We start from the raw sequence: 21,743 nt of genomic DNA, 5'->3' as shown, positions 1-21,743 counted from the left end.
AGTACGAATTGTTGAATGTTGGGAAGATTTTTACACAGTGCTACTTTCTGTCGCGACTGTTTTGGGGGATTATCCCATGTGTGTAGCGGTAACGTTCGAGCTCCATCTCGGTTTGCTCTCGTTGTTAGTGTCGGGTTTTCGTCACTGTTTTGTTGGCTTATTCCGGTTTTATGAGCGTCGAGTCTTTTTAGTATTAGTTTCTGGCTCGCAGGGCTCCATAGCTTTGAGCTGGAGTGTGGTTTGTGTTGAGTGCTCTATTGCCGTGTACAGCTTAGTTTTTCACTTTATTAAATCTAATCTTTTGTTTGCTTATCCTCCCTGCGTCATCATCTTTCTCTACTGATTATACACCAGGCGTGGACCTAGCGCTAGTCAATGGTCGAACTTAGCTCTCTTGTTCTTTTCCTGTAATTTCTCGTTTATTCTCAGAGTGGATCATTGAATTATTTTCATTAATTTGAACCCCACTCCGTGACACCGAAACAGATGGGAAAGCACCACAACGTATTAAACTCGTCGAACATTAAATGTTCTTGAATTATACCTCACCCATGCTTGCTACGTGATGAAGCCCAAAGGTTAGTTCAATGCCAATCAATATTAAATGTCTTTAGATGGGCACCTGCTGCCCGATCATGGCCTTTATTGCAAAGCACTGTTCACACATTTGCGAGTCCTGCAGTGCCTTGTGGAATGGTGGGCGATACTTGCCGTTCCGCAAGGCACTGCAAGACAGATCAGGCTCAACTTTTGAATGTCGACGTGCTTACGGAATGCTGCAGCAAACCAATCATTCGCCGAGAGAAAAAGAAAGGAAGCTGCATGCCTCCGTGTGCTCATTGCCAGTGTTTTCTGCTCTGCTATGTACCCTGCTTGTGTGCTGTGATTTGCAAGCCAGCGCGGGATATATTTCCTTGATTTGTTTGTCTGTTCAGCTGTGCGAGGTTGTGATTGAAACAACCAAGAAGTATAGACCGCCATTCTTTTCATCAAGCTAAGGCTTCGCTCATCCGAACCGGGGACGATGACTGCTGTTGTTTACACGATTTTCGACAGCTATGTGGAGTGGCTTTGTGTTTAAAATTGCAATCCTAAGTGCAAAAAGAAGTTACCGCAGACTATATTGTTAAAGGTTGATTTCAACTGGCAGGCTCTGGCTACAACCACCTTAATATTCATTCAACATTGTTTGCATTTCTACTTACCCGTGATCGCTTCATTTGCCAAACACGTTAGTGGCCGGTCACCTTACCAATGAAACTAATGTGCTGGTGTCTCCGGCGAAGAATTCCCTCAGGGCTACATGCAATGCACAACCCAGTTTGTAGCCCGTTGTGACTGAAAGCTTTCACACTGGGGAAACGTTGTTGTCACAAACGCAGTCAAAGAATGCGATAGGATTGAGGGAACAGGGGGATTGTCCAAGTTGACTGACTGCATGAGCATATGTTTCTATCGCCACCGTGTTTCCTCCACGCAGGCGACGGAGAAAACGATATAGAGACTCCTCGCGCTTGCCAATGCCAAGTTTCTCTAAAACGTCGAAATACGAGACACCCAGCAGCGAAGTGTTGATATTGCCGGAGAGAGCGGCGGGACAACGATCAGCGCAGGATCGCGGCTTCGCCACTCTTATACGACGGTGTCTTCGGTTTCCGCTCTCTGCAGCTTCCACCGGGACGCTAGCCGTGCCTAATTGTGCTAGCTTTGAGCACCACAGTTCATAGGGTTCACAGCGCCCGAGCGAAAGCTCGCGCAAAAGAACCGGCGAGCAGTCGAGTCGTTTCCAATCGACGGGGTGGCTAGACGCCGGTTGTGTGAATCGGGCTTAACGCCTGAGCCGGCTTGCTCAAAGCAAATCTAACGTTCTTGAATGTCATGTAATAAAAATCTGAGACGTGCTACATTCTATACAAACTTGATAAAAAAATCAAACACTCACCTTCGGCTGCTACGTCCGCCGTACCGCTTCAAGGCAGAAGGGCAGAAGCAACATGGCGCTCGACGTTTTGGGGTGTTGGGCTGGGGTGTTTTCAGTGTTGCTTACACGCCTAGTCGTGTAAACCGAAACCGAAACACCAATTTTTACAACCCCAAGTAATTTTTTGACGATTTATCACTAGCAGAGCGTGTAAAAATATGCTAACGAGTGAAAATGGGGTGTAAACAGGCGAAATATTACATTTTCGCTAACAGTGTAGAGCGTGCACCTCATAAAACATGGACTAACGGGAAGGGGACTAGCAGTTGCACCCCTCCATTAGTCTCTCGCGCTAGCATCGTTGTGACTAATTGTTACACCGTTTCGATTGCACCTTGAGGACCAACTGTTAGGCCCTTGCACTTGGACCCCTAGGACTAACTGTTACACCGTTTCAAATGAACCCCGAAGACCAACTGTTAGGCCCTTGCACTTGGACCCCTGGGTCCAAACGTTACGCCCTTGGATTTAGACCCTCGGGTCTAAAGGTTTATCCTTTACATTTGGTCCCGAGCCACAAATCTACGAAATGAAATTGTGCAGTTCAGGTTAAACGTAGCTTTATTGCCTCGTAGATACACATCGCATTCAAGGATGATTGAAGTCGGAGTTCCTGAGCGGTAGAATCCACGATAAGGCCAAATTCCGAAGAGTGCACTTGCGTCGACGATGGCTTGAATACTGGGACGTCTGTCCAAACCGGTCGTGGTCCAAGCACCGTTTATTGAGGCACCGGCAGCTTCTTGCCTGTTTGAGAGGACTTTGGATTATTAGGAAAGACAGCGTGAAATACCCGATCGCTCAACAAAAGTATGAGATATAACTCAGATAATAAGATAACAAAAAGGCTACCAAAGTGCTACAACAGTTCACATCTAACACGCGATCTGTGGACAGCAGACCAGCGTAATATTATATTTTTGGTAGACCGTTCGCTGCGAAATACAGACTAGGCGCGTGCGTGCTCAAACTATGCTTCAAAGAGACGGAACGAGCTCCCACCATCAACGCGAAAGTCTGTACAATTGAATAATTGTCTTCTCACACGTGAGCAGCGCTGAAGTAGCGCTGCTCACATGTCGTGAGCTGCTTTTCGTCTGCCATGAGCAATAGTTTTGACGGTACGGTACAAAGCTGGTGAAAGCTTCCGTCAGCACGCGCTTAGCGCTAAGTCAGCGCTATGCTTGTAGCTCTCTGCTGCATGTGTGAACAGGCCTTTACGGTAAAGCGATCCTGCCAGGGTCTGTAAAAAACAAAAAACAACAAAAAAATAAGCCATCGGTAAAACTGGCGTTTTGCTCGATACCATTGAATATCAGGTCTCTGTACTGCATAACAAAATAAGCAACCATGGTACACAATAGAATAGAGCATGGCGCGCGCTTTGGAAGCTAGAGAGCACGCTCAAAATAAAACACATTCTGAAGCTGCAGTTAATGAATATACCATAAACAGAAGTACTTCGACATACCTTAATCGAGTTCTGTCTTGTGACTTCAGAACAGATCAAGTGCAGTGTTGCAGCACAGCGAATCAAAACCGGATCCCGCAATGATTGGTGACGACACACGGAGAAAAAACGGCGGACTAGCTTCTAAGGAATGTCCATGGACGTTACTTCTAAGTACTCACGAAGGCTGTCCTAAAAAGAGGTTCTTTTCAAACAAAGATTCCTTACCATTTTCCCGACGGACCCTCTCGTCCCCATCTTCCCAAAGTGTTGGCCCAACCCCCCGCGTATGCGAGGACCGCAAGAAAGAATGCGGGCGGCGCAAGAAAGAATGCGCCTACACAAAAATCTCTTTCCCTCCTCCCACTACACACGACACACGGATACACCAATGCCCCAAGGACGGAAGAAGGTCGAATGTCGCCATTCACGCCGGTCAAGTGACCTTCCCTTTCTGGATGTACTGTTAACCAGAAGCGGTAGTGGGCTAAGCTTCTCTGTTTACAGGGAGCCAACTCATACTGGCAGATACCTGGGCCGGTTTGCTCATCTTGCGGCTGTGGACGCGACCGCGGCCAGGAGGGATTTTTACGTCACGTGACCAGCTCCATGGGGACAAGGAAGTACCTAGCGTCCCTGCCAAATGGCGGAGAGATCCGCATCGCTTCAAGCACATAAGCCTAATTTCGCTCGCAGAAACTGATTGGAGGGACTTTCAAATGGAATCTAATTGACCGCCCCTTTATACTGTAGGAGCGGCAGGTAAAGCTACGTCAGGGGGGGCAAATAGGAGCCAAAATAAAGAAAAAAGCACACGAGATAAAAGCGGTAGCAGTATTTTTATATACCTCCGCCGGCATCGCGCCTCGCGCCTTCTGTTGTGGTCGAGAGGTTAAAGCGCCGGTACTTGTCGTCGCGGCGTGAAAGTTCCGGGTTCAAATCGCGCTAAGGACTTCTTTTTTTTTTTTTTTGTATTTTGCGCGTGGCTTACTTTTGAACTATGATCCTTTTTTCGAAATCATCCACTTGCACTACTGCGCCTTACACGCTTTTACTGTTAGTCCCACCTGTTCAATCGAAACACCGGGAAGAAGAAAAAAAAGATCAACGCAAGTTAACGCGCTAATGCAATCATTTCGTAATGTTCATTAAAAGGAAACCAAGCTAACAGCACCAGTATGGCTTTCACACAAGCGGAGCCGAAACAAGCATCCTTTCCCCAGCGTTTACAACGCTGGGGAACAGGGGAACTCCTGGAGCTTTCCAAGAAGGTCAACACACCCGGCACTGTGTACCGGATCGACACCTTGGCAGCTGCCCACAACCACGAAGTCCTACGACTGCCTCCCTACCACTGTGAATTCAACCCCATTGAGCTGGTATGGAGCAAGGTGAAGGGCTACGTGGCGAGCAAAAACAAGCTTTTTACGCTTCAAGAGGTCGAGCGGCTCCTGCCAGAAGCACTGGCATCTGTGACCCAAGAGGACTGGCGAAACTGTTGCACACACGTTGAGCGTGTTGAAGATGAAGCGTGGGAACGGGACATCATTGTCGACAGTGAAATTGAGCAGTGGTATTCACTGTTGGAAACACGAGTAGCTCCTCCGATGAATCTAGCCAAGATCTGAGCGGCATCGAGGAACTTGAGTAACGGGCGGACACTCTGTCAGTGTTTTCGTCTATCCAACGGCCCTTGTGAGGGCCACGACAATCTGTGCAAATCGGGTTTCTTTCGATGGCTTCAAACTCCTGTGTCTCTTTCAACAACAAAAAAAAATCCTGAGTGCAGAAGGAGTTGAGTGTCATGATTGCATGTGTACAAGGAATCCCCACGTCGGTTGCCGTTTTTCGCTCGCTGTCCGTGGCAGGAAGAGTGTCAGTTGAAGCAGATAGCTGAGAAAGTCAGCAATGACGAGCATTTGTATCGTCCATCTACAGTATTTGTTTCGCCCCGTGAAACACATTGTAATCAGCTGCGGACGTGTACTGCAGTCGTAACAGTAAACCTGTGCCTGCCAATAACGTAAATGAGACACTGAAGGAAATACCCATTTTCTATCCCTAGAATGTCACCCAGAGAAAGACCTGACTCTGTGGTGTTGCGCACCAGTATACCTGTGCTGCATTTGACTTATGTAAAATAGTATATAACTCAAATCCAAACATTTTATTGTCCCAGCAAGAAAATGACAGTGATCTAGGGGCGTGATTTTTTCTTTATTGGTTGTTTACATTCTTTTCTACAATAATGCGAGGGGAGCTATAAAATGAGGCCTCAAATGGGAGCATATCTCTAACAAACTGTGCTAGCTTTCCAGTTGTGTTTACAACATCAAAGACCAGGGGTTTCCCAGGAATTTAAATTAGGGGGGGGGGGGGGGGGTTCTCGATGTTCGGGGGAAGGGGGGCATGGAGAATAGAGAGGCCGTTCCGAATTAAGGGGATGCCTTGAGAAAAACAAGGGGGTGTAAGTTCCCCCCCCCCTATCAGTGATTTCCCCACACTCCCTTAGAGGGAGTGTGGGGAAATCACTGATAAAGACACGAGAATCAGATTTGCCGAGAATTCGCAGCAGTAACTTGTGTGAGGAAATATGTTTCCGGTATGTAATGAAGTACCTGACGGAAGAAAGATGTGGACAAAAATTAAAACAGCTATTTCAAAATAAACTGTACAGGCCACAACTATTGTTGATTAACGTCTTATTATAAATTTTAGGACAAGACTGCTATCTATGCAATTTCTCATTCTAAGCTGCACGAAAAAGCAATATAACTCGGGTGTTGGAGGAAAATAACACTTGCATAGCGGCAGAGGAATGGTAGAAATGCGGCCTTTTGGCGACTAATAAATAGAAAGCAAGAGAAGAGGAATTGAAATATGCACCTCCGCAATGCGCAGAAAAATACGTCTAGAAAAAAACAAAAAAAAAAAAAACAAAAAAAAAAAAGTGGGCGTCATGTGGATTTGAACTACCGCCGCCGAGACGTCGCGATCGCGAGAGCAGTTCCTTGTACCGCTCGTCCATAAAACTCGCGGAGTAATACATTGTTTGGTGTGTTTTCATGCGCACTACTTCCGTACCTTTCCCAGCGTTGCACGCGATGTTTGAAACGGAGTACCTTCATGTGCGCTTCGCATAGAGTGATGCCAACTGCCTGTTTCCTTTTCCCACACCCTCTTCCACCACCATTTTGTTTCTCTCATTGTTTCCCCGTGCGCTGGAAAGTGGCCTTTGTGTCCATCGGTAATCCCATCCGAGGGGGAAAATGTTAATCCTCCCTCCGTGGATTCCACAACGCTGCTCCGAACTTCTGAGATAAGGTGCTTGTTTCCGGGAGGGTAATAAGTCCCACGGATTATCGCCGAGGAGCAAAATGGCTGCTGGTTTGTCGGCGAGTGGTATTACAAAGGGTGGCATCACCCTAGCAAAGCGCACATGAAAGCTCCCTAGGTCTACCGCATACCATGCAAGGATTGCCTGGCCTCATACGTTGGCGGAACTAAGAACTTCGCAGTTCTTAGTTTCGCCAACTAAGCCTGGCCTCATATGCGACACAAATATGATGTCCGGAAGAAGGATGTGGAGGCGAGCGCCCTCGCGGAGCACGCAGAGGCAGCCGGCCACACTGTCAACTTCGAGGGAAGCACCGTGCTGGCCTTGGAGAAGAGTTGGCGAAAGCGGCTCTTCGTTGAGTCCTGGTTTATCCAGCACACAAAAGGGAACGTGAATCGTTCTTCGGGCTCCCTGCCCAGCAGCTACGTCTCGGGACTGCGTGACGTGAGCAAAGCCCCCTGCATCCGTATGTGCCTTTAGGCGACGCGTGTTCTTTTCTTTTCGTCACTCACCTGTGAACAAGGGACTGAACTGGTCCCGAAACGTCGGTTAAATGTTTATTAAATTTTTGGTTAGAGTCCCTATTTGTCGCTTCAAGTGACGTATAGTGGTGGGACGAATCTTTATCCGAATCGAGATTCGGAGCCGAATCTGCAAATTCGGAAAGATTCGGAAAAGTAGCCGAATCTCAAGCGATTCGGAAAAGTTCGGAAAGATTCGGAGCGTTGCCATGGTTGCTAAATCACGTTGATGTGTGTTTCAACTTTTTGTGATATTAAATTCACTAAATTTTACGAAGTACACGAAAGATTATTGTAATATAATATCACAGTAGTAAATAAAATGTTCCACTTTGTTTATAGTATTTTGAATGTTTATGGAGAACGGTAGCCAGACATCGCGGGAAAGTTGGTTTCGGTTCTGGATTACGACCCAAATAGGCATGCTTGATGCACGCACGTGGAAATACAAGCGTATGTTTTCATCGCCGCAAGAGATCGATGCCGTAAGTGCTGTTCGGTACAGACACATTTCGTGCCGATAATTGCTGTCAGTGTGGCACACACCACACAAGTGAGTATGTTCGATTCGATTATCTACAACGATTGACTATCCACTGAGGTATTGCTATCGGAACACGGGAAACAATCTGAAACTTCGTTAATGCATGCTATCCGATTTAGTTATAGTCTGTTTCCGAATAATGAAGTTGCGTTGGACACCCCTGTATTGTGTTTCTTTTTCATCAAATAAAGTTCACGTATACAAAACTTGCTGCCGAGAACGGAGAAACGACAGTGCGACGTTTTTCTTTGCCCCCGGTATCTCGCTCTCGCGACTTACAAGTACAGACATACGCAGCTCTAGAGAAGGAGACGAATCATTTCCTTGGCTGAATATATATTTATTTTTCGTTGCGCCACATTATGTATAATACACAGCGTTTCGCTACATTTTACCGATCACCGCGAAACCGCACAGAAAGCGAGACCGTGCATTGGTTAGGCCTACGTCAACCACACCGATCAGCTCAGCTGGATCTGGGCGCGTGCCAGGGTCTATAAATGACAGTACAGTACATACCATACGTTGAAATAAACAAGACGAATTCTGGTCATATGCAGTAACAGTAGCTAGAAAAGCACAACTGACCGCATTCGCGAGGTTTACGACAAGGTTTATGCTGCCGCCTGCAACCAGCGACGATTCGGACGAATCTCCGAATCTGCCGAATATTCGTCGCGGGAAGTTCGGAAATTTCCGAATCTGTCCGAATCCGAATCTCGGGTGATTCGTCCCATCACTAGTGACGTACAAGCAAACACTTTTTTTTTCTTTTTTTTTTAATATTTCTTTCTTTTTTCAGTTTTCTCAGGGGCCTTTTCTTTTTTTCTTTTTTTTTCTTTTTAATTCGCATTTGCTTTGTATAGCCCCTGAGCAGGTTACTAGGTGGCACCACTGTCATACGATCGTCAGCACCTCTGGCGGCAATAATACCAACCGATGGGAAGTCGCGGCGGGCGGACATCCGGGAGTGCACGGTGCTGTCGTTCAGTCAGGATCAGTAGCGGCAGGATGCCTCCCATCGTGTTGTTTTGCGGTTTTAAGCCTATTAATGCGCTTGACTCCTTTTTTCGTGAACAAGGGTTGAAAAAAGGTAGAAAGCTTCTCGAAAGCAAGCATGTGTATGCGGCGAAAGAGACGTATGGCCGTGACATTTCGGCTAAGTGCCATTCGCAGCAAGGCAAGAACGTGTACGACATCACGATTCAGGTAAAGGAACGATTGAATGCAGTTTCATTTGATAACGGCTGCTAAATAATTGCAGCAAATGTTCTATGATTTATTTCTATTTATGCAGCTGAATCCCGTGTCGCGCGAGATCGTCGACAGCACTTGCAACTGCCGCTACGGCGCCCGTGGCGACTGTAAACACGCCGCCGCGGTCGCCTTGTTCGTCAGCGAGGATGAAGTTGCGACGTGCACGAGTCTTCCTCAAGCTTGGGGAAAGCCGTTGGGAAAGCCAACACTGAAGGACAAGGCTCCGATCAGTGAACTTTTTGGAGGTGTGTTCTTAGCAGTGGCGTAGCCAGGAACATAAACCGCATGTAAGCGATTTGGCGAGCGACGCGACGGCGGCGAGGACCCGCTTTCGCTCGGCATGAAAGCGACTGGAGGAAGTGACCAATAGCCTCCGAGCAATCGAGTTTGCCCTGACAGGTCGCGCCATCTATCGCCCAACTTCGAAAGCAATGGGAAGTCTGCCTCGCTGGCCTCGCCAGCTTCGCCATTTGCATCGCCGTACGTACGCGTTGTTTACGTTGGGCACGTTCTACTTCTGCTACGGTCCTTTGCTCGTGTTAAGTCTGCGTACCAAGTTTCATGCCACCGGTCAAAAGTAAGCACGCCGATAATCAACCCTCTGACGACGAAAATCGCCGTACCAAGACGAAACGGAAGACGTACCGGTACTGCTGTGTGAAGAACTGTCATAACAACGAGGGACTCGGACACGTGAAACTGCACCGCTTTCCTTCGCAACCGTCGCGGAGGGAACGGCGTAAGAAATGGATCTCGGCTGTCAGGCGTGTAAAGGGAGTATAACCGTTCAATGGTGTGTTCCAACAAGCCGAAATAATGCAGTGTTCGAGTACGCTGTCGCTTGACGCTTAAGATTGGGTTTTGGTGAAGAACCCTGCGGTCGTACTAAGTATACGGGTTGCTATTCTTGTAGATTGCTCTCCGAATTCATCGGTGCAAAAAAAATATATAACTAAGAAAAACTGAGGCAACCCGAGGAAGACTTCTGCCGCAAACAGAGCCGGGTGAAGGAAATTCGTAACACATTCGAATTGAGACGTTCCTGTTTTTTCGGTTCCTTGCCGCCTTGACGCGGAATTCTGATAGATGATCGGTACTTTGTCACTTTGCGATGTCTTTAATCGACACCAAATTGGTTAAAATGGTCCTACGGAATTTTTTCCCGAAGAAAAAGTGGCTTTTGTGTAAATTTTTTCTGTGTTCATCTGAATTTTTTTTTCTACTAAGTTTATGAAAACAAGAGTTACAAAAAGATATTCCTTGTGCCGTATTTGAGTCCTTACGAGTGTTAACCTGCAATACAAATATTAATGTGACTATGTATTTGGATTACTCTTGCAGCACAGACGGCTCAGAATGGGTACCAAACAGCAGCTCCAGGATCTGTTCAGAGCATTTTGTCAATAATGCCAAAAGCAACATCGCAGCCCATCCTGCGTACCTCCCCACACTCTTTCCAGTAGTGTACAAGAGGAGTTCAGTGATTCCGTAGGACCAAGCGTCAAGGTTTGACAGGTGAAGTTTTGACCAGCTCTAGTTATAACTTCAGCGGTTATTGTATCATTGAACTTCAGTAGTTAATTTGATATCCTTGTATATTTTTCCGAAAAAGTCACTATTTTTGAATATTTTAATTGCAGATATTTTAATACATTGATTTCGAAGTCAACAACATCTGTACTTAAAGCTAACTGTTATTATGCTACTGCAGTGTTTCTCAAACTTGAGCTGGGGGTCGTGAAGCGCCTCGAGAACTGAAAAGACATATGTACTTGTCTTCTCTGCGATGGCGTGGACTAAAACAAAGTACAGGTCAGTGCTCCGCATCGAACCGGAACTAAGATTTGCGGTGTCCAAGATCTGCCCTCGTTATGAGAAACTGCTAAAACAAACAAGCTTGCTCTTGCCATTATAAACAGTCATTCCTCGTGGCTTGCACTATTTTGTGCCAACGGTTTCTTGCCCGGCTGATTTGCTTTTGACCATATTAACCGCAATTGAAATTTGAACACCAATTTTGTAGATTATTGTTTGTACACCGAAATCGAAAAGCCTGTGTCATTGCAAAAATCTGCAGGGGTTCGGGGCACCGCTCAATATTTTATGTTTTTAATGGGGAAGCAACGTGCTACCGGGTTAGGCGATCGTCCAGCTTATGATCGTGATTTCACGGGCACTGCATGAATAGCTACAGGACGTTCTGTTTGTGACTCGCATCAATCTAATATTGTTTGCAGATGGCATCACAGAGTAGCAAGCAGACAAGCATCGAGTCTGGGGGGTCCCGCTTCATCTTTGACTGGAATCCCAAGCACAAGCAGGGAACGAACTAGCAGCGGCAGCCGAGGTGGGCATGAGGGCCTGCACCTTTTATGTACAGCCGTTGAATTCAGAGAGGAGAGACAACCTTCCGTGGTAAGGCTTTTGCATCAACAAGTGTCAAATGTAACATTAGGATTTGTCAGACCCAAGTCAGTGAGGCGTGGGCACTTCTGGGGGGCACAAATGGGCTGTTGTTATTTGAACTTAGCTGAAAGCTCTTCATGGTTGTTTTGAAAAAAGTGAAAGCCGTTTACAACTTCCTGTAACGCAGAATTGGAGCGCAGCTCTTGAGGAGGAGGAGTGGAGATTATATTCCTCCTCCTCCCTCGTGATCATGCCTGCTAGCCCAGGGGGGTCACGTGACCTCCCGCTGAAGTCATGTGACCCCCTCCCCCCGAGGTCACGTGACCCCCCCGGACCATACTAGACAATGAGGGGAGGAGGGGGAGGAGGAGGAGGACAGAGGTCCGGGGGGTCACGTGACCTCGAGGGGACGGGATCACATGACCTTGGGCGGGCCGTCACGTGACTTCGGCGGGGGGAGGGGAGTCGGCCCCCTGGGTCACGTGACCTTGGCGGGGGAGGAGGGGGGAGGAAAGGGAGGGGCGACGCCGACGCCGCACAGGCTGGAAACGGGTCATGTGACCCCCTCCCCCCGAGGTCACGTGACCCGCCCGGACCGTACTACACAATGAGGGGAGGAGGAGGAGAAGGAGGAGGAGGAGGGGAGGAGGAGGAGAGGGAGGGGCGCGGTTACGCCGACGCCGACGCCGACGGCGACGCCGACGCCGCTCAGGCTGGAAACGGGCCCCTAAGAGCTACGCTCTAAAAAACAAAGAAAACAACAAATGTGCTCACTGTAGTATTAAAATTTTTTGTTAAAGCGTTCTACACGACATAAATGGTGCCACAAACCAACCACTGGCGCCCGTGCGCTCAGGCTGGCCGCCCCCCAGGGTGCGCAGCCCCATGCTGTTGACCATTAGTAAATCAGTGCGGCTCGAAGTGTCACTCGTGTCAGACGGGTCTCATTCCGGGGCTTTTCCCGCCCCAGGCTCCACCGGTCACCGCCTCATCGGCATGCGAGATCCTCGTCATTTCCGCAGGCCTGCGTGGGCTCTGCTCTTCTACTTTATTTTTTGCATATTTCTCTATTTTTGTAATTACTACACCTACATGTTAGGTTCACAACAGGTGTTGAAGCGACACTAGTCTGAAGTCTTGGGGTACACAGTCTTGCTCATTGTTTGTCAACTTGGCTCTTTGTCGCATCACTATGGTATTCACATGGATTATGGGAAACCTGTCTGCTTTTTAGGAAGATCAGACTGATGACCCGGAGATTAGTGCAACAGATGGGATCCTCCAGGACCAAGCATCAGGGCTTGACAGGTAAAGTCCCAAAATAGTTTCAATTATCGCTTCAGTGCTCAGTTTACCTCCTTAGCTCTCTTACCCTTCCCTCGCAGTGACCGAATGGCACCTGGCCTGTGTTTCGAATTGTTGATATCTACAATATGCAAACTTATGCAGTAAATATTCCAGTAAGAAAAGAAATTAGACTCCGGATGTGTTTTATACCGTGATGTTTGACTGCCGACTTAAGCAAGCTGCTTATTAATTTTCATGATGCTTATGCAGCCCAGGCCCAGCTTGGCATCAAAACTTTGTCGGCACACAGGATCGGCAGGACGGCCTGCTAGAAAGTGCTGCAGAATCCAGTGAAACAGCACAGCGTTCAGTGGTAAGATTTCTGTATCAACCAAGCTGAAGTTACTAATAGAATTTCTTAACTCTAATCAGCAGAACGTGGAATTCATAAGGGTACACATACATATTGCTTTTACTGTGGCGTGCGAAAATGCCCTAACAATTATCTAAAATATGTGCAACCAGATATCTAAAACAAAAAACCAACAAATGCGCATGCACATTGTGGTTTACAGGACCTCATGGGACACTACTCCGTTTCACCTTACGTCAGGACGCAGCGGACATAAGGTGAAACGGCCTTGGATTGGCACCGATGGCTCGAAGAATCCGCTGTGCCCGGACATTAGGTGATACAAAATATAGCGCAAAGACGTCTGCGGCAACGTCTTGTAGATTTAAACATGAGGAAGATACATAGAAAAGGGGGGACAGACAACGAAGACTTCCAACTGGCAACAACGTTTATTGACCCAAAGTTACATATATATGTGAAGGAGGGGAGGGTGAAAGACACCACACTGGAAAAGGGGAAAGCGATGGGAGGGGGTGTAGAGGCAAGTCAGTGAAGGACGATCCCGTGGGGTTGACATCTAATCACTTGGAGCCGCGGAAACGAGGGACGTCAGCTCTGGCCCCAGGAAGTATATCTCCCTCCTGGATAAGCCTAGGGACGAAGACCCGAAGTTGTTGTGACTGTGGTGCACCGCGAAGGCTTCTATGATCTCTCGTCCGTATCTTGAGGCGTGACCTCCAATCCTGGTGGTCGAAGGAAGGTCGGCTGAACAAAGTTCGCTGCACTCAGAGGTGTGTTTGGCAATCGGGTGGTAACTAAACTCCGAAGTGTTGGAAATGTTCAGGACTTTGTAATAATTGATGTGTAGCAAGCTGTTTTGAGGTGACCGGACTACGCTTGAAAAAGCTTTCGGTCGTTTTTTTAGATTTTTCTTCGCTGCACTTCATCAGCGTAAACGAGGATGACTCGGAACAGTAAGTCGCTGAAGCCCCAGCGTTTATTGGGGATGTTGCATGATATAGGACATCTTTTGCAGTTTTAAAATTTTGAAATAATCTTGTCAATTTCACAATTAAGTCCACCTAAAATAAACACCATGGCATACGCAAAGGGTGCAATCGAGCTGGCGAGTAGGTACATATGCTCACTTTCAAGTAATTGTACATGATTTTCGAAGAGACTGTTTGGTTGTGCTCTACGTTTGCTTTCGGAGCTCTTGGAAAAAAAACCCTAATTTTAGTTTATGCGATGCCTGCCAGTGGCAATTTCATGTGTATGTAAAGCAGTACAACGACAACAGAAGACTAGGCAATGGCCTTCAAGGTGCCATTTTACCAGTTATTTGCGTCTATTGAAATACACGGTCTACAATGTCGGACCCGTGATGGCGGCCGCGATGCCCCATCAGTCCGAGGAGATCAAATGCGTCGGAATAGTGCAACAGCACGGATTGGCGAATCATTTGTAGACAAACCTTTCGCTTCGAAACAATACCACAGCTTCTTTGGGCCGTGTTGAGATGTTCATTCCATTGCTCGTCCTGCTTCATCCGCCATGATGCAAGGCAAATCTTCATCTCTTATGCTAGTTCACGTACCGCTAACCGTGACGATCCAGTCAAACTATTCCAGAGTTGACTGCAATTTCCGCACACATTCACAGTTGCATTAATGAATGGGGGGGGGGGGGTGAAGGGGGGAGGGAACCGTTTGCCTCCTAACGGCTCACTAGAACTCCCAATTGTTATGAACTTACTCTTTGTCATGCCACTTTATTATTTGCACCAATCGTGACAAATGCATATACTTCTAGGGTTCTCAGACCGATGACATGGAGATCTGCAAGGGGCAGTTTTCGGTCTACATTTCTACCCTGCAAGATGGCAACGGCTCAACACAGATTACACACCCCAGGGTGCCGTCTGTGTCGTCACGGCAATCTGGTCCTGACCGGAGAACAGGGTGCTTCCAAGGCTACTAGAGTGTCCGTCATTCTCCTACGTCATTGGAGGACTTGTGCAGTGTGACCACAACCGTGTTTGCCCTGCTTCTGAGCATGCTTCCTGTAGGTTCAGAACGATCGGTGGACACATCAATGGCAAACAAGCTCCTCTTGTTTCTGATGAAAATGAAACTAGGGATGAGCTACTCATCACTTGCAGTGTTGTTTTGTATACATCGCACCACAGCATCACGGCATTTTCGTACTGTGCTTGCATCACTGTCTGCTGCAACTGAAAAGTGGATTTTTCGCCCACCATCTTCAATCATCCTGTCCATGCTGCCCCATGCTTTAAGGCACACTACCCAGAATGCAAAATGATCATTGATTGTACCGAAGTTCGCACAGAGGAGCCGGGCTCTGTGGCTCAGCAGCGTGCCTTGTATTCTGCATACAAATCAGGGTACACTCTGAAGTTTCTGGTCGCAGTGACTCCAAATGGGATGATTTGTTTTCATTCCAAGGCCTATGGCGGACGCTGTTCCGACCTCCATATTACTGTAGATTCCCAGTTTTTGAACTTGGTTGAGCCAGGTGACGTGATATTAGCAGACAAGGGCTTTCCGGGTATTAAGGCTAGCGTAGAGGGCAGTAATGCTGTGCTTGCCATGCCTCCTTTTTTTTCAGGGGCTGGGCAGTTTAGTTGCCAAGAGGTAGAGGAGACGTACAACATTGCTCAAGTCCGTATTCATGTGGAGCGAATGATTCGACGAATCAAAGTGTACAACATTCTAAACACTCGGGTACCAATTTCCCTCATACCAGTAATGAGCGATGTTTTTCATATGTGCTGCATTCTGGCGAACTTGCAACCTGCCATAATTGCATCACAGCCATGAGCCCGAGACCAAAAGTGTGAAATCAGGTTGTTTCAAACCTATCGCCGGCTACAGTCTAAGCTCATTATAACAGACCTGGTTACGACAGACACTTGGATATAACATACCGATTTGTAGAGTCTGGTTGGTTTTCCTCTATGCGGCCATTGACTCAACTTCATATCTGCATACAACATACTCCTTTTACAACAGACCGAAATCTTGGTCGAAACCAAGGTCTGTAATAACGAGCTTAGACTGTATACACCTTTTCCAAAAGGGCGCAGCCATCTTGAATGGCGTCACTTCTGGTATGCGGTGAAACATTGTTTTGATCTCTTCGCACCGCTAAAAGTTGTTTACAAAAAATGCATGATTGTTACTCCTTGTTTTGCCTCACCTATGTTTTCTCGCATATTCCAGCTTGAAATGTGCCATTTTTTCGTTCCACCAAGCAGATGTGGAACCCACGTAACCACAAGAAACGGAAAACATCTATAGGCCAGGAATTGAATGCACTAACAAACTACATCTGATATTTTGTTTCGAGCCATTGAAATAGACCTGGTAGTTGGCACCAAAGTTTGTTTATTTGTATTTGCTTTTTGCAATACTAAGAATAAAAGGGCTTCTCAAAAGAATGGCATGAGCTTATTTCATGACAAGCAATACAAGAAAACTCTTATCTATCCTATTTTAAGTACAAATAAGTAACACGGGTTAATGCTCCTCTACATGCAAGATGGCACTCTTTATTGAAAAAAATGTCCCCCCTTTTCAGCAAATGACTATGAAAACGACTCGCTTCCAAGTTGATGTTACATGTGATAAAAAACAACCACAAACACACTTGGAGATGGGGAAGATTATGTACAGTACTTCTTAACAATTGCTGGCAAGTAATGAGAAAAAAAGAAGCCTTCCAAGTGCCGGATGGCTGTCTCCAAGAAAATGTTGTCTCTCTCCACAGCAACAATTACACTGTCCACACTCGTGTACACAAAGAAAAAGCACTCTCCCAGGTTAAGGACGTACATGAGGACTTGAATTTGAGTGTAGTACTTGTGAGTGCGCCGTAAACACAGCCTACCCTCTTCGTACACGAGGTACTTCACGAAGGTAACCTCAGCCGTTGAATCTATGACCGCAGAGTCTTTGATGGAGTGCGGACACTTGATCTCAAGTAGAATGGTTCCTTCACCGGTCGCAAAAAGGCCATCAGGGCTGCCACACAGCCATGGCTGCTGATTGTGCACAAGCAGCCCCACCTAGAATGGACACAGAGCATTTATCACATCTAGCAAACAATTAGGAGATTAGAATTATCATACAATGGTGCCACGAAGGTCACATATTGTTTAGCAAGCCGCCTTACATTTGTAGGCTATTGACACTTCCAAACTTGTGGTCATATACTCAAAGACTCTATATAAATGCCGTACCTCCACAACACGGGCCCCGACTTTCACTTCAAATGCACTCCTCGCCACTGGCTCAGTCCGCAAGCCTGCATGGGAAATGTTGGTAGAACCAGGTCTTAAAAATTAAGAGCACTCCTATTGAAATTGGAATATAACTTGCCATAACGTGTAGCATCACATGAAAACCATTTTGCACCAAGCAGGCTCTTGGAGAGGTCCTCGGGGGTCTTCCTGGATCTTAAAATGGTGTGCGCCATGGAGCTCGTGATTCGCACTTTCCGCTCCTTGTACCACCTGTAGAGGTGTGAAATGCATTTTTATTAGAATTGCAAAAGATAAGGATTTGTTGCAGGCTTCTTATGGCTTGGAGTGTAAATAACAATTGAGTTGCCTTATGCCTGCTATAGCAAAGAAAAAAATCATTGAAGACACTAAAAGACCTTACCTAGCACACTTCGACTGCTGCAGTTTGGCCATACACAAGCTCAGGGGGCTGGAGCACACAACATTATTATAAAAATACGAGGCCTCCAGTCGACTCATGTGCGCCGAGTGGTCTTTCGGGGCCACCCGAAGTACGGGATATGTCCCGGTCACCTCTAGGGTATGGTACGCTGGCATCTCAGCACTTGGGAGAAGCTCCAGCACGGTCAGTTCCTCCACTATCCCAACGGCTGCACCCACCATGTCCTGAAGTAATCTCTCGCACTCCAGGTCCACTTGGCACCTGTTTATCTGTTTTAGCACATTTGTGAACGGTGAGTTTATGCCGTCGAAGTGGCTTATAATATAAGCTGGCGGGAAACGAGCTGGTGGCCTCCCTCCAGCAAACACCCGGTCTTCTGAAAGGCAAGAGGTCGAGTGGTGAAGCAGACATCGAATGCATTTAGTTCAAACGCGCAAGCGAATCACGCTAAGAACCAGGGGAGGGGTCTTTGGGGGGCTGCAGCCCCCCTTCCCCCCTCCCCCAAATTGTAGACGGGGGGGGGGGGGGGGGCATGTAAGCAATTTAGCGAGCGACGAGCGACCTCAACAAGTGATGAGAGTCAGCGACGAGCGACGGAGATTTTTCACTGCCGCTCGTCGCGCCGCTTGATTTTTGGATTTCTAGAAAACGCCGCTCATCGCATTGGTCACTTCCTCCAGTCGCTTTCATGCCGAGCGAAAGCGGGTCCTCGCCGCCGTCGCGTCGCTCGCCAAATCGCTTACATGCGGTTTATGTTCCTGGCTACGCCACTGCTAAGAACACACCTCCAAAAAGTTCACTGATCGGAGCCTTGTCCTTCAGTGTTGGCTTTCCCAACGGCTTTCCCCAAGCTTGAGGAAGACTCGTGCACGTCGCAACTTCATCCTCGCTGACGAACAAGGCGACCGCGGCGGCGTGTTTACAGTCGCCACGGGCGCCGTAGCGGCAGTTGCAAGTGCTGTCGACGATCTCGCGCGACACGGGATTCAGCTGCATAAATAGAAATAAATCATAGAACATTTGCTGCAATTATTTAGCAGCCGTTATCAAATGAAACTGCATTCAATCGTTCCTTTACCTGAATCGTGATGTCCGTACACGTTCTTGCCTTGCTGCGAATGGCACTTAGCCGAAATGTCACGGCCATACGTCTCTTTCGCCGCATACACATGCTTGCTTTCGAGAAGCTTTCTACCTTTTTTCAACCCTTGTTCACGAAAAAAGGAGTCAAGCGCATTAATAGGCTTAAAACCGCAAAACAACACGATGGGAGGCATCCTGCCGCTACTGATCCTGACTGAACGACAGCACCGTGCACTCCCGGATGTCCGCCCGCCGCGACTTCCCATCGGTTGGTATTATTGCCGCCAGAGGTGCTGACGATCGTATGACAGTGGTGCCACCTAGTAGCCTGCTCAGGGGCTATGCGATGAGCGGCGTTTTCTAGAAATCCAAAAATCAAGCGGCGCGACGAGCGGCAGTGAAAAATCTCCGTCGCTCGTCGCTGACTCTCATCACTTGTTGAGGTCGCTCGTCGCTCGCTAAATTGCTTACATGCCCCCCCCCCCCCCCGTCTACAATTTGGGGGAGGGGGGAAGGGGGGCTGCAGCCCCCAAAGACCCCTCCCCTGGTTCTTAGCGTGATTCGCTTGCGCGTTTGAACTAAATGCATTCGATGTCTGCTTCACCACACGACCTCTTGCCTTTCAGAAGACCGGGTGTTTGCTGGAGGGAGGCCACCAGCTCGTTTCCCGCCAGCTTATATTATAAGCCACTTCGACGGCATAAACTCACCGTTCACAAATGTGCTAAAACAGATAAACAGGTGCCAAGTGGACCTGGAGTGCGAGAGATTACTTCAGGACATGGTGGGTGCAGCCGTTGGGATAGTGGAGGAACTGACCGTGCTGGAGCTTCTCCAAGTGCTGAGATGCCAGCGTACCATACCCTAGAGGTGACCGGGACATATCCCGTACTTCGGGTGGCCCCGAAAGACCACTCGGCGCACATGAGTCGACTGGAGGCCTCGTATTTTTATAATAATGTTGTGTGCTCCAGCCCCCTGAGCTTGTGTATGGCCAAACTGCAGCAGTCGAAGTGTGCTAGGTAAGGTCTTTTAGTGTCTTCAATGATTTTTTTTTCTTTGCTATAGCAGGCATAAGGCAACTCAATTGTTATTTACACTCCAAGCCATAAGAAGCCTGCAACAAATCCTTATCTTTTGCAATTCTAATAAAAATGCATTTCCCACCTCTACAGGTGGTACAAGGAGCGGAAAGTGCGAATCACGAGCTCCATGGCGCACACCATTTTAAGATCCAGGAAGACCCCCGAGGACCTCTCCAAGAGCCTGCTTGGTGCAAAATGGTTTTCATGTGATGCTACACGTTATGGCAAGTTATATTCCAATTTCAATAGGAGTGCTCTTAATTTTTAAGACCTGGTTCTACCAACATTTCCCATGCAGGCTTGCGGACTGAGCCAGTGGCGAGGAGTGCATTTGAAGTGAAAGTCGGGGCCCGTGTTGTGGAGGTACGGCATTTATATAGAGTCTTTGAGTATATGACCACAAGTTTGGAAGTGTCAATAGCCTACAAATGTAAGGCGGCTTGCTAAACAATATGTGACCTTCGTGGCACCATTGTATGATAATTCTAATCTCCTAATTGTTTGCTAGATGTGATAAATGCTCTGTGTCCATGCTAGGTGGGGCTGCTTGTGCACAATCAGCAGCCATGGCTGTGTGGCAGCCCTGATGGCCTTTTTGCGACCGGTGAAGGAACCATTCTACTTGAGATCAAGTGTCCGCACTCCATCAAAGACTCTGCGGTCATAGATTCAACGGCTGAGGTTACCTTCGTGAAGTACCTCGTGTACGAAGAGGGTAGGCTGTGTTTACGGCGCACTCACAAGTACTACACTCAAATTCAAGTCCTCATGTACGTCCTTAACCTGGGAGAGTGCTTTTTCTTTGTGTACACGAGTGTGGACAGTGTAATTGTTGCTGTGGAGAGAGACAACATTTTCTTGGAGACAGCCATCCGGCACTTGGAAGGCTTCTTTTTTTCTCATTACTTGCCAGCAATTGTTAAGAAGTACTGTACATAATCTTCCCCATCTCCAAGTGTGTTTGTGGTTGTTTTTTATCACATGTAACATCAACTTGGAAGGCGAGTCGTTTTCATAGTCATTTGCTGAAAAGGGGGGACATTTTTTTCAATAAAAAGTGCCATCTTGCATGTAGAGGAGCATTAACCCGTGTTACTTATTTGTACTTAAAATAGGATAGATAAGAGTTTTCTTGTATTGCTTGTCATGAAATAAGCTCATGCCATTCTTTTGAGAAGCCCTTTTATTCTTAGTATTGCAAAAACAAATACAAATAAACAAACTTTGGTGCCAACTACCAGGTCTATTTCAATGACTCGAAACAAAATATCAGATGTAGTTTGTTAGTGCATTCAATTCCTGGCCTATAGATGTTTTCCGTTTCTTGTGGTTACGTGGGTTCCACATCTGCTTGGTGGAACGAAAAAATGGCACATTTCAAGCTGGAATATGCGAGAAAACATAGGTGAGGCAAAACAAGGAGTAACAATCATGCATTTTTTGTAAACAACTTTTAGCGGTGCGAAGAGATCAAAACAATGTTTCACCGCATACCAGAAGTGACGCCATTCAAGATGGCTGCGCCCTTTTGGAAAAGGTGTATACAGTCTAAGCTCGTTATTACAGACCTTGGTTTCGACCAAGATTTCGGTCTGTTGTAAAAGGAGTATGTTGTATGCAGATATGAAGTTGAGTCAATGGCCGCATAGAGGAAAACCAACCAGACTCTACAAATCGGTATGTTATATCCAAGTGTCTGTCGTAACCAGGTCTGTTATAATGAGCTTAGAC

At 47.2% G+C, this 21,743-nt stretch overlaps 1 long non-coding RNA gene and 1 pseudogene across 1 annotated transcript; both read left to right on the top strand.

Annotated features, from left to right (window-relative positions):
• Positions 1-11,303: 11,303 nt before the first annotated feature.
• On the top strand, positions 11,304-13,082 carry LOC121834718. Its single transcript, XR_006077320.1, has 3 exons — positions 11,304-11,505; positions 12,731-12,804; positions 13,054-13,082. It is a non-coding gene; the product is annotated as an uncharacterized LOC121834718 (long non-coding RNA).
• Positions 13,083-14,968: 1,886 nt separating this feature from the next.
• Positions 14,969-16,087, top strand: LOC121834717 (annotated as a pseudogene).
• The last annotated feature ends 5,656 nt before the right edge of the window (positions 16,088-21,743 follow it).

This window comes from Ixodes scapularis, unplaced genomic scaffold (assembly GCF_016920785.2).
Source record: "Ixodes scapularis isolate PalLabHiFi unplaced genomic scaffold, ASM1692078v2 ptg005137l_1__unscaffolded, whole genome shotgun sequence".
In the NCBI taxonomy this organism is placed as follows: Eukaryota; Metazoa; Arthropoda; class Arachnida; order Ixodida; family Ixodidae; genus Ixodes; species Ixodes scapularis.
This window is presented reverse-complemented; position numbering and strand designations above follow the sequence as displayed.